The following is an 11435-nucleotide window of genomic DNA, read 5'->3' as shown; positions in this document are numbered from 1 at the left end:
TCTCTTCTGAGATGTTTCCTGATTGAGCTTAAGACTCATTCAACACGTAAGAGAACATGCCTGGTACTGGAAACCTAACCAACTTTCTGAGGCTAGTGAGCATCTTAAAAAGCCTTCTTCCAAAATTTTACCAAACAAATATATTATCTGCATATATTCTAAATTCATAAATACATTCTAAATGCGTATCTTCATACCCAAAGGTAAATGCAGCTCTCACTCTTCCTCTAAGAATTTTTTTTCTCTGCAGTAGGCAAAGACCATTACAGAAAACTATAAGTATTCAAAATGCAGTGGACAACTGATCTTGGGGTAACCAGCTCCAGTGGATACATCTACAACACAGCGCCTTTCAAAGGCAGTGGTTCATGAATGCAAAGCCCAGAACTTAACACATGAGGTCGATTTTTCCAAGCAACATTTTGTGTGGAACCATACTGACACCAAGAAAAGGCAAACAAGTAGCAGAGAGAAAAGCCAGTTGACAAGCTTACTGGAAAGACCGCTTTAGGACTAGCTCAAGAGTACAGATCCAGTTTACTGGAATCGAGTTCAAAATAAATAGGTTGGGGAGGCAGAATTTTGTTTTGATTATACTTATGGCAGACAAGCAGGAATCTTTAACCCCATTTCTGGCTTTTATGCATATGAGTGCCTCCTCTGTGCACAGTACTGGCAAGTATTGCAAGGAGTACAAAACAAGCAACAAATGAGCTTCCCATCTCCCAACTGTGAATAAATTGAAGTGGGAAAAATAGTCTGCATTTTGTGCCCGTTACTTAATTCCAGATTGGAGAATACAATGGCAACAGCTGCACTAATTGCTTTTATTTTGCATACAGTGCTTGGAGTTGGGGGCCTCTTGAACTCAATTCACAAACTGACATAAAACCATGCGTGGGCACTTCTGTTTGTTATAGGATTGCAGCCAGAACTAAATAAAATTCCATGTTTATGCTCCCTACTGCACCAGTCCTTCATTAAGCTGGCAATCCATGGTCTTCAAGCAGTAACCAATGGGTTAGCATCACAGAATACTACTAGGACAGCTCTGCTGTTCCTAAGTCACTTTGTTATCTGGAGACTCTGTTTCTGTTTTCCACCCCCATGGGTTACTTTTCAGAAACAGGAGCTGGGGTGGGGGTGTGTGGGGGGAGCGCAGCCCTTTGTGAGCAATCTAATTGTGCAGGAGCCAGGGCAATGACAGACTTAGAAGAATGAACCTTAGACACCTGGGAGCTAGCAACACATTCATCACTACAGTCTTGCTACATTCCTCAGATTCCTTGGTCAGAGTTACTTATACCTCCCACTTAGGGTACAAAGACTCGTGGTGACAGGGAGGTAGGCAGAGGGAAGCCATGTACTAAGATTATTTTTGCTCTTTGCAAGACACACAAAATAGTCTCCATCACTAGTCTGGGGTGGGTTAGGTGCAGTTCTACCTGAAAGCAAAGAAATAGCCTCTTGCAGGCGTGTGCATCTATAGCTTCCATCCAAGATGAGCCAGGTTTACACCTACGCTGTCTAGTCTTCGATCTGTTTCAATTTAGCAGGGTCCAAACTTGTCGGAAGATCTCTGATTGTTGAAAGCTTGGAGCTACCACTATAACTATTGCATTTTGATGCCGTTGCTTGCTTTGGAGGTAGTTCTGCCTGATGGCATATGGACAGAGAAATGTATTGTGACCGCAGAGAGAGAGCATCTATGTGACTTCTAAGAGGAGTTGGTCACCTGGCTGAGAAGGGCATTCCTGGGGAGCAAGTAGGAAGCAAGGAAGCAGAGGAAGTATCCAAGGGCCTTAATTACAAATTCTAAGTGTGAATAGCTCAGCGAGTATAGTTGAGGAATAAAATAAGATGTGGCAGACTCTGAAGGACATTGAATGCCATGTTGAGGTGGTAAATGTGCATCTCTAAGGCACAGAGCCTTCTAAGCAGATGAAACCCAATCCAATGGACATTTACACAGAGAACCCTAGCAGGGATAGAAAGGCTTGGTTGGCAGAAGTAAGAGAAACTTTTAGGAGGGGCTGAGTGATGGAGAGATGGCTCAGTGGTTAAGAGTAGAAAGAGTGACTGTTCTTTCACAGGTCCCGTTCAATTCCTAGCAACCACATGGTGGCACAACCATCTGTAATGGGATCTGATGCCCTCTTCTTGTGTGTCTGAAGGCATCTACAATGTACTCATATACATATAATAAGTAAATTTTTTTTTAAAAAAAGAAAAACTTTTAGGAGATTCTAGCAAATGTTTAGATTTTAAAAATCATCAACAGGGGCTGGAGAGATGGCTCAGTGGTTAAGAGCACTGACTGCTCTTCCAAGGGTCCCAAGTTCAAATCCCAGCAACCATATGGTGGCTTACAACCATCTGTAATGAGATATGATGCCCTCTTCTGGGGTGTATGAGGACAGCTACAGTGTACTTACATATAATAAATAAATAAATCTTTTAAAAAAAAATCATCAACAACAAAACAAAGGGCTAGCCAGTGAGACAGCTTAGCAGACAACTGTATTTATTACCAACCTGGTGACTTGAGTCTTTTTCCAGGGCCTACATGGTGTAATGAGAGAACTGACCTCCACACATGCTTCATTGGGCATGTGTACCCCACCACACACACACACACAATATATATATATATATTATATATATATATGTGTGTATATATATGTATATATATGTATTGTATATATACAATATATACATATTGTATATATACAATACATATATATAGTATATATATGTATATATATGTGTATATATATATATACATATATATATATATATATATATAAAAATTTGGGATGTAGCCTGCATGCGGCCCTGAGTTTGAACCCCAGCACTGCATAATCCAGTCATGATGGCACAGGCCCCTAATCCTAACACTTGTAAAGTTGAGTCAGGAAGGATCAAAGTTCAAGGCCAACTTTGACTATATAGTGAATTAAGAGACCGGATTGGGATACAGAAGACATTGTTAGAAGGAAGGCAGGCAGGGAGGGAGAGAGGCAGGGAGGAACACATCTATGGTCATAGTAACGAAAACTAAAAGATAGATTTAAACAAGAAGAGACAGTGGTGCGCTGATGAATAACTGGCTCCCTAGAGAACATAAGACTCTAGAGTGCTGATCTCTATGGTATCAATTCTTGAATCCATGGTTGATTCAAGGTAGCAATTGGATATTTCTTGAGGTAGAGCAGGGAAGACACGCTCAGCCAGCTTTCTCCATCCACTCTGAGCAAGCTGCAGCTTAGCACCAGGAAATGGCAATTAGATGTGGAGAGAAACAAGGTATGTTTAACTTGGAAGGCTGCTTAGATATTAAGTTAGTGGTAAGAGGGAACTCAGGTGAATGAACAGATTGGGTGAGGGAGGAATAAGAGATAGGAGGCCTAGCAGGGAGAATCATGACCTTGATTTTGGACATACCGGGTCAGTAGTGCTAACGTTAGAATTTAACTTCCAGTGAGGCTATGCCTTATAACAACTAGGAACGTTAATGGACCACTTATGTTGGGCTAAGTGCATTTTGCATATTTATAACTTCAGCTTTGTAATCCCATGGGTTGAGCAGAAAACTGACCTAAACAGTGTTCAACAAATATCGGTTAATGAATGACTTTAATGGACATAATATAAATAGTAATACTTGTTTTCTTTGTTTTATAAATAATGGAAATGGTTTTATAAATAAAATCTAGACAAAGTCACAGGATTGTGGTTCAAAACTGAAGCCAGTGTGACTCCAAAATCACTATGTTGTACAATAATTATGTGCTGTCGAGACAAAACATGGCAGGGAGCTTGCCTCTTCCTCCTCCTCTTCTTCCTCCTTTTTTCTTTTTCTTCTTTTTCCATTAATTAATTTATTTACTTTACATACCTATTGCAGCTTCCCCTCCTTCCTCTCCTCCCAGTCTCTCTCTCTTACTTCCCCTCTTGCCATCCCCCCATCCCTTTCTCTTCAGAGAAGAGGAGGCCTCCAATGGATAGTAGCCAATGTCGGCATATCAAGTTGCAATAAGACAAGTTGCATCTTCTCCTATCAAAGCTAGACAAGGCAGCCCAGTTAGGAAAAAGGGATCTAAAGGCAGGCAGCAGAGTCAGAGACAGCTCCTACTCCTGCTGCTAGGAGACCCACATAAGGACCAGCTGCTTATCTATTACATGTGTGGGCCTAGGTCTGACCTATGCATGCTCTCTGGTTGGTGGTTCAGACTCTGTGAACTCCTATGGGCCCAGGTTAGTTGATTCTGCAGATTTTCCTGTGGTCTTCTTGACCTCTCTAGCTCCTTCCATTTTTCCTCCCCCTCTTCCACAAGATTCCATGAACTCCATCTAATGTTTGGTGTGGCCTTCGTATCTGTTTCCATCAGCTGCTGGGTGAAGCTTATCAGAGGGCAGTTACGTTAGGCTCCTGTCTGCAACTACAGCAGAATATCACTAATAGTGTCAGGGGTAGGCTCTCTCACACACCTGGGTTTCAAGCTGGATGGGTCATTGATTGCCTGTTCCCTCAATTTATGCTCCATCCTTATCCCTGCACATCTTGTAGGCAGGACAAATTATGGGTTTAAGGTTTTGTGGCTGTGTTGGTTCCCCTGCCCCTCCATTGGAAGTCTTGCCTGGTTACAGGAGGTAGCTGTTTTAGCTTCCATATCCCCTATTGCTAGGAGTTTTAGCTAGGGTCACCCTCATAGATTCCTGGGAGTTTCCATTGTTCTACATTTCTAGCTCATCCCAGAGATGCCCCCCATCCCCTCTTTATCTGTCTAACCCTACTGGATCATAATACTACACGTTCCCTTCTTTATCTGTCTAACCCTACTGGATCATAATACTACACGTAGTGGTATGCTGAGGTCTAACATTCATTGTGACTGTATGTAAAGAGAGGGCCTTTATCAAACCATTAGAGCTGGGTTGAGGTCATAAGATGTAGTCCCCTAATCTAATGGGAGTCATATATTTGTGAGAAAGAGCAATCAAAGTCCTCAATTTCCAATTACACAGAGGAAAAAAATATACCCATGATGTCACAGTGAAGCAGTTGTGAGCAAGGCAGGAAAAGAGACCTCACCAGGACACAGACATCTATTTTTTTCACAGTCCATGAAGGTTTTTTATTTATGCTTTACATTTAAAAAAAGAATCCCAGGATTTCCCCTCCTGTATGTTTTCGTCTTGCCCCTTCATGGTCCATGATGCCAGCCGAGGCTGTCAGAACAATGAAACCAAACTGCCGTGATGAGAGCAGGTTATTCTGCCATTTCTCTAGGTTTTTGAGCAGAACATCAAATCTAGGGCTTATAACTCCACACTTGTTCAACCTTCCTGTGAGGATCACAATGATCTTCCCAGCCCTGTGATCATCAATGATCTCGAATTCACCAGTGTAACCTTGCTTCCACATCACAGTTAAGAACTGAACAATGACTTTAGAACACGGTCTCTTCTCAGCTTTGTTGATGCTCTTAAGAGCATCCATCAGAACATTCATTTGCACCATGGTGACGGCAAGGAAAGATGGCAGAAAGAGCAGGCATAGACATCTTAATTGTGGAAGACCTTCTCAGCCTCCAGAACTCTGAGAAATTTTTTTATTTGCTGTTTAAACCACTTATCCTATGGTGTTTTGTTTTAGCCTCTCAATGCATTAATATACATAGTATAGTATTAGGTAACATTTGTTGAATGAATAAGGGTCAGTCTTAATCTTTATACTGGGATTTCATTTTTTTCACAGGTGAGACCCAGTAAGACATAAAGGACAAACAGGAATAAAGGGAGAGACCTCTATAGGGACTTCTAGATGGGGTAGATCATCTCTAGGCCCCATCTCACACCAAGGCCCTCTAGATAGTGGATTGTTGCTAGAGTGAGGAAAAATCATTCTTTATTGAGGATATGGCCATTGGTGGCTTTCCCACGTGTCAGTGGATAACCCTATATCCACACACATACAGATATATGGGCATCACTAATTGGACTTAGTGAGCTATAAAAATAGATATGGAGTTAGGAGTGGGTATATGAATATAAATAAAAGGAGTTTTCTATGGGGCAGTGACACCGAGGGTTTTCCAGCTAAGGGTTATAGCAGTATCGCTAGCTACCCTTCCAAAATAACTTTTGCTGTGGATAACATTCTGCTTTTCCATTTACCTATAAAATTAGGAGAGTTAATAATAAGAGAGTTAGAAAACTATTAATGCAACAAATATGTACTAGCTGATCTGCTACCTACCCAGGAGCTTATTTATTTTGTGTGTGATGTACGCGTGTATACATGTTTGTGTGTGTGGGGGGGCCTGTGGACTCTTTCTCATCATTCTCTGCCTTATTTTCTGAGGGAATCTCTCAGTGAACCTAGAGCTTCCTGATTCTGCTAGACAGATCGGCGGCTCCACTCCCTGTCCCCAGGGATTCTCTTGTCTCCATCTAGGAGATGTGATCTCAGGCCCACATGTTTGTGCTGCAAGCACTTCTCCAAAGGAACCATCTCTCCATCTCATTGTACATATACAATGACATATGGTCATATCTACATCTCATCCCTCACAACTTCCACATATGCCCTCCAACATACCCACTCCTAACTCCATATCTATTTTTATAGCTCACGAAGTCCAGTTAGTGATGCCCATATATCTGTATGTGCGTAGATATAGGGCGATCCCCTGGCACATCGGAAAGCCACCAATGGCCATATTCTCAATAAAGAATGATTTTTCTCCCCACTTTAGCAACAATCCACTAGAGGGCCTCAGTGTGTGATGGAGCCTAGAGATGATCTACCCCATCTATAATGGAATTTTGGCTGGCTTGATCTTGTGTAGGTATCATGCAGGTAAAATTTCTTCCTAAGGTTAAATCTATGGGTGTTTTACAGGCATCTCAAAATGAACATGCTTAAAATTGGGTTCCTGAAATCCTGTACATCCTTAGCCAGGTGAATCCTTCGCATCCTCCCTTCCACATATCCTTCCCCAGATCTAGCATGGGTCCACATCCAATGAACCAGTCGAGCTTGGCCACCCTTGATTCTACCTAGGCCTGTGCTACCTGCCCCTGACCTTCCACACTACATTCAACCTCTTCTTCCAGCCTGCACATCCTTCATCAAGGCCTAGGAAGGTGAATTGGTCTGATCTTCATTTCCATATACAACCAAACTCCAAGCCTGGACCAGGGCACACATCCTGCGTATTAGGTGTCCACTGTCGGGAGCCATTTTGCCACTTCTCTGAAGCAGAGGAAAACGATAGAGAAAATGTCTGCCTGACAGACAGAGTCAAGGCAGGTCAGGATCTGTTGGCAGATTTCCCAGCCTGCTGAGGCATGGAATGATAAAATGAGGTGCACTTGAGGTTCAAGGCTAAGAGCTAAAGATTCTATTGACCTTGGTGGAAGGAACAGGAAGGTTTCTGGGATGGGAACAAATGTCTGGTGTACATTTTAGCAAAACAGTTTCTGCTAGCTTGTGGCTTTGCTTCCCACGGTACTGTAGTACAAGAAGGCTAAGAGAAACACGCTTGCTGCTGGTTTCTATTCACCAAGCAGAACTCCCATACCTGTCTCTTGCATCTTTTTTCTATCTTTTCTATAATCAGCCTCGCTCCCCGCACCCCTGCCCCAGCTCAGAGGACTGTTCAACTTCGTACTGGACGGACCCGTACAGTCCAGCAGACTTCATCTCACCTAAGCCATATCTTACCTCTATCTACACTCCCTCTCTTCTGCTCCAATCTGCTCTGTCCATATTAGACACAAAATTAACAAAAGAAGTCCACTGGTAATCTGTTCCTAGCCTTTCTAAATTCTGGTAGGTCTCTCTTATTTCAGGCATGATATATTTCATGTCCTTTCAATAAATTTCACATAGGTCAAGCTCATTTAGAGTCTTTTTTTTTTTTAAACTGCTTGCAGCCAATTGACTCTAACTAATTAAATCAAACTCGGGGATGCTACTATTTTCTTTAGCAGTCACTTAGGTTAAACAGTGAAGCTATATGCTTCTATGTATTAAGTCAGAAAATTCAGCGTGGGTTCAACTTCCTAAATCTTTTTACCCTGTCGCCTTATTCTTATTGTTGCTGTCTTGACTTAGGCCCTTATCTTGGCTTAATTATGGCAAAAGGACCTAAATTTATCTCATTATCTCTAGTGTAATCCCTTCCAACATATACCCTGCTGAATCTACATTTCATCATTTCTGAAAACCCAATCCAACCATGTGATCCCACCATGTGATCCCTTTCAGTGGCTCCTCCTACTAATTAAATTTAGCAGGTGGGCTGGGCGGTGGTGGCACACACCTTTAATCCCAGCACTTCGGAGGCAGAGGCAGGCAGATTTCTGAGTTCGAGGCCAGCCTGGTCTACAGAGTGAGTAGCCAAGGCTACACAGAGAAACCCTGTCTCGAAAAAAGAAAAGAAATGAAAAGAGAAAAAACCCAAAAATTTAGCAGATGGGAATTTATGGTGAAATTTCTACCTGCCATTTTCCTCTGTGACATTAAATGCAAAATAAAAGTCCAATATAATGGAGCATGCCTGGAAAGCAAGTACTCAGGTGAGGACTCCACATACTACTCAACTGTTAAAAACAATGACATCATGAAATTTGCAGGCAAATGGATGGAAGCAAGATAGTTTTCTTCAAATATACTTTTATTTTCTTTTTTCTTTTTTTTGTTTTTTGTTTTTTTTGTTTGTTTTGTTTTTTCGAGACAGGGTTTCTCTGTGTAGTCCTGGCTGTCCTGGAACTCACTCTGTAGACCAGGCTGGCCTCGAACTCAGAAATCTGCCTGCCTCTGCTCCCAAGTGCTGGGATTAAAGGCGTGCGCCACCACCACCGCCTGGCTTTTTATTTTCATTTTTGTAGAGATGGCTGGGGTGGGGTGGGGGTGAGTCGGGATGGGTGCCTGCAGAAGCCAGAAGAGCATTTCAGTTTCCAGGACCTGGAGTTACAGGTGGTTGTAAGCAACTTAACATGGATGCAAGGAATCAAACTAGGGTTCTCTGGAAGAACACCAAGAGCTCTCAATTGCTGAGCCAGCTCTCAAACTTGCCTTTAAAAATATTTTCAATTAGCTTACAGAATAGGTTTCCATATGTCTTCTTACATCTTTAGTTTGGATTCGCCTTTCTTCTCCCCTATCCCCCATCCATTTCCCTGGTTAAGCCTTATCACTCCAGGATTCCTCCTGTCTACTGCCATTTTCCATAAGTTCTAAGAAACCCTCTTCATGGCTCCTCTCTAGCTTCATGGTCTCTACAGACATTCCAAGCTAAATACAAAAACAAATTTGAAGCTATGATCCACATGTAAGGCAGAAGATGAGCTATTCTTCTTTTGGGGGTTGTTATCTTATTTAGTATAACCTTTTTCAGTTTCTTCTATTCTCCTTCAAACTCCATAATTTCATTTTTCTTCAGGGCTAAATAGGATCCATTGTGTAAATGTGTTACATTTTCAGTATCTCTTTTGGTTTTTAATCTTGAATTTGCTATCTACCCCATGTGGGCCCTGAACTTGCCATTTTCTTGTCTCAGCCTTCTGAATGTTAGGATTACATGTGTGCACCATCAAACCAAAACTAAACATTATATTCTAAAAGCAGAAGCTAGTAATTTACCCATTGTCCCTCATATCTGCCTTCCACCTTCTATTCTTTGCGGTGTAGATTTCCTGGGCTACCTTGATGACTGTACTTCCGGTTAAGGTCCACCAATAAGAAGCACTGACAGGAGATTAGAAGGCAGGAGAGGCCTACATGGTCCACCTGAGTTGCAGTCAGCAGAGAAGAACAGCATGCTGTTCTCTGAGACCCACTGTAGGCCTGCAGGCCCACTGCCACCCCAAGAAGTCCTGCTGGCATCAGGAACATCCAGGCAACACCAGGGACTACTAGATGGCTGAAGGACATAAGAAGAGAATCAATAAGAGCCAGGGCAATATGGCACCACCAGAGCCTCATGACAGCAAGCCCTGGATATCCTAATGAAAAACACAAGAAAAGGATCTTTAATTCAGTTTTATAAAGATGATAGACGCCTTTAAAGAGGAAATGAACAACTCCTTTAAAGAACTACTCGAAAATACAATTAAACAGGTGGAGGAAAGGAATAAAACTGTTCAAGACCTGAAAAATGGAAATATAAGCAATAAAGAAAACACAAACTGAGGGAATACCAAAGATGGAAAGCCTAGGGAAGAGAACAGGAACAACAGATGCCAGCATCACCAACAGAATACCGGAGATGGGAGCAAAAATCTCAGGTGTAGAAGATACAGTAGAAGAAATTGATCAGTCAAGTAAAAAATGTTAAACCTAAAACATTCCTGACACAAAACATCAAAGAAATCTGTGAAACAAAGAAAAGACCAAACCTAAGAATAACAGAAATAGAAGAAGGTGAAGATTCTGACCTACAAGATCCAGAAAATATTTTCAACAAAGCTTAAAAGAATATTTTCCAACTTAAAGATATGCCTAGAAACATACAAGAAGCTTACAGAATATCAAATATATTGGAAAAGAACAGAAAATCCTCCCACCACATAGTAATCAAAACACTAAATGTACAGAACAAAGAAAGAACATTAAAATCTGCAAGGGAAAAAGGCCAAAGAAAATATAAAGACAGACTTAATAGAATTACACCTGACTTCTCAACAGAGAGTCTAAAAGCCGGAAGGGCATGTGCAGATGTCTTGCAGACTCTATGAAACCACAGATGTCAGCCCAAACTACTATATCCAGCAAACCTTTCAATCAACATAGATGGAGAAAATAAGATATTCCATGACAAAACCAAATTCAAACAAATCTATCCCTACAGAAGCTAACTGCACCCAAGAAAACAGGAAATAAATAACCCCACACCAGCAAATTAAAGGAAGGGAATTATACTGTGATGGTTTAAATATGCTTGAACAAGGGAGTGCCACTATTAGGATGTGAGGCCAAAGCCATATAACGGAAAAAAGAAAGCACCATCAACAAATGGTGAGGGTCTAAGTGCATGTCTGCATGTCAAAGAATGCAAATAGATCCATATCTAGAACCCTGCACAGAGCTCAAATCCAAGTGGATAAAATACCTCAACATAAACCTGCACACACAAAATCTAATAGGAGAGACTGGGGGAAACAGTCTTGATTGAACACATTGGTAGAGGAGACAAACTCCTGAACATAATAACACCTATGGCTCAGGCTCTAAGATCAAGAATTGACAAATAGGACCTCATGAAATGGAAAAGCTTCTGTAAGACAAAGGACACTTGACAGGACAAAACGGCAACCTACAGATTGGTAAACAGGTTGGTAAACGATCTTTACCAACCTTACATCGGACAAAGGGATAATATCCAAAATTTATAAAGAACTTAAGGTCAGGGTGTGCGTGCATG

The 11435-nt window shown here is 41.6% G+C and overlaps 1 pseudogene; it reads right to left on the bottom strand.

Moving 5' to 3' along the window:
• Positions 1-5155: 5155 nt before the first annotated feature.
• Positions 5156-5530, bottom strand: LOC116088712 (annotated as a pseudogene).
• Positions 5531-11435: the final 5905 nt, after the last annotated feature.

The sequence above is a fragment of the Mastomys coucha genome, chromosome X (assembly GCF_008632895.1).
Source record: "Mastomys coucha isolate ucsf_1 chromosome X, UCSF_Mcou_1, whole genome shotgun sequence".
NCBI classification, from domain to species: domain Eukaryota; kingdom Metazoa; phylum Chordata; class Mammalia; order Rodentia; family Muridae; genus Mastomys; species Mastomys coucha.
Note: the sequence above shows the minus strand (reverse complement) of the source record. Positions and strands in the feature narration are given on the sequence as shown.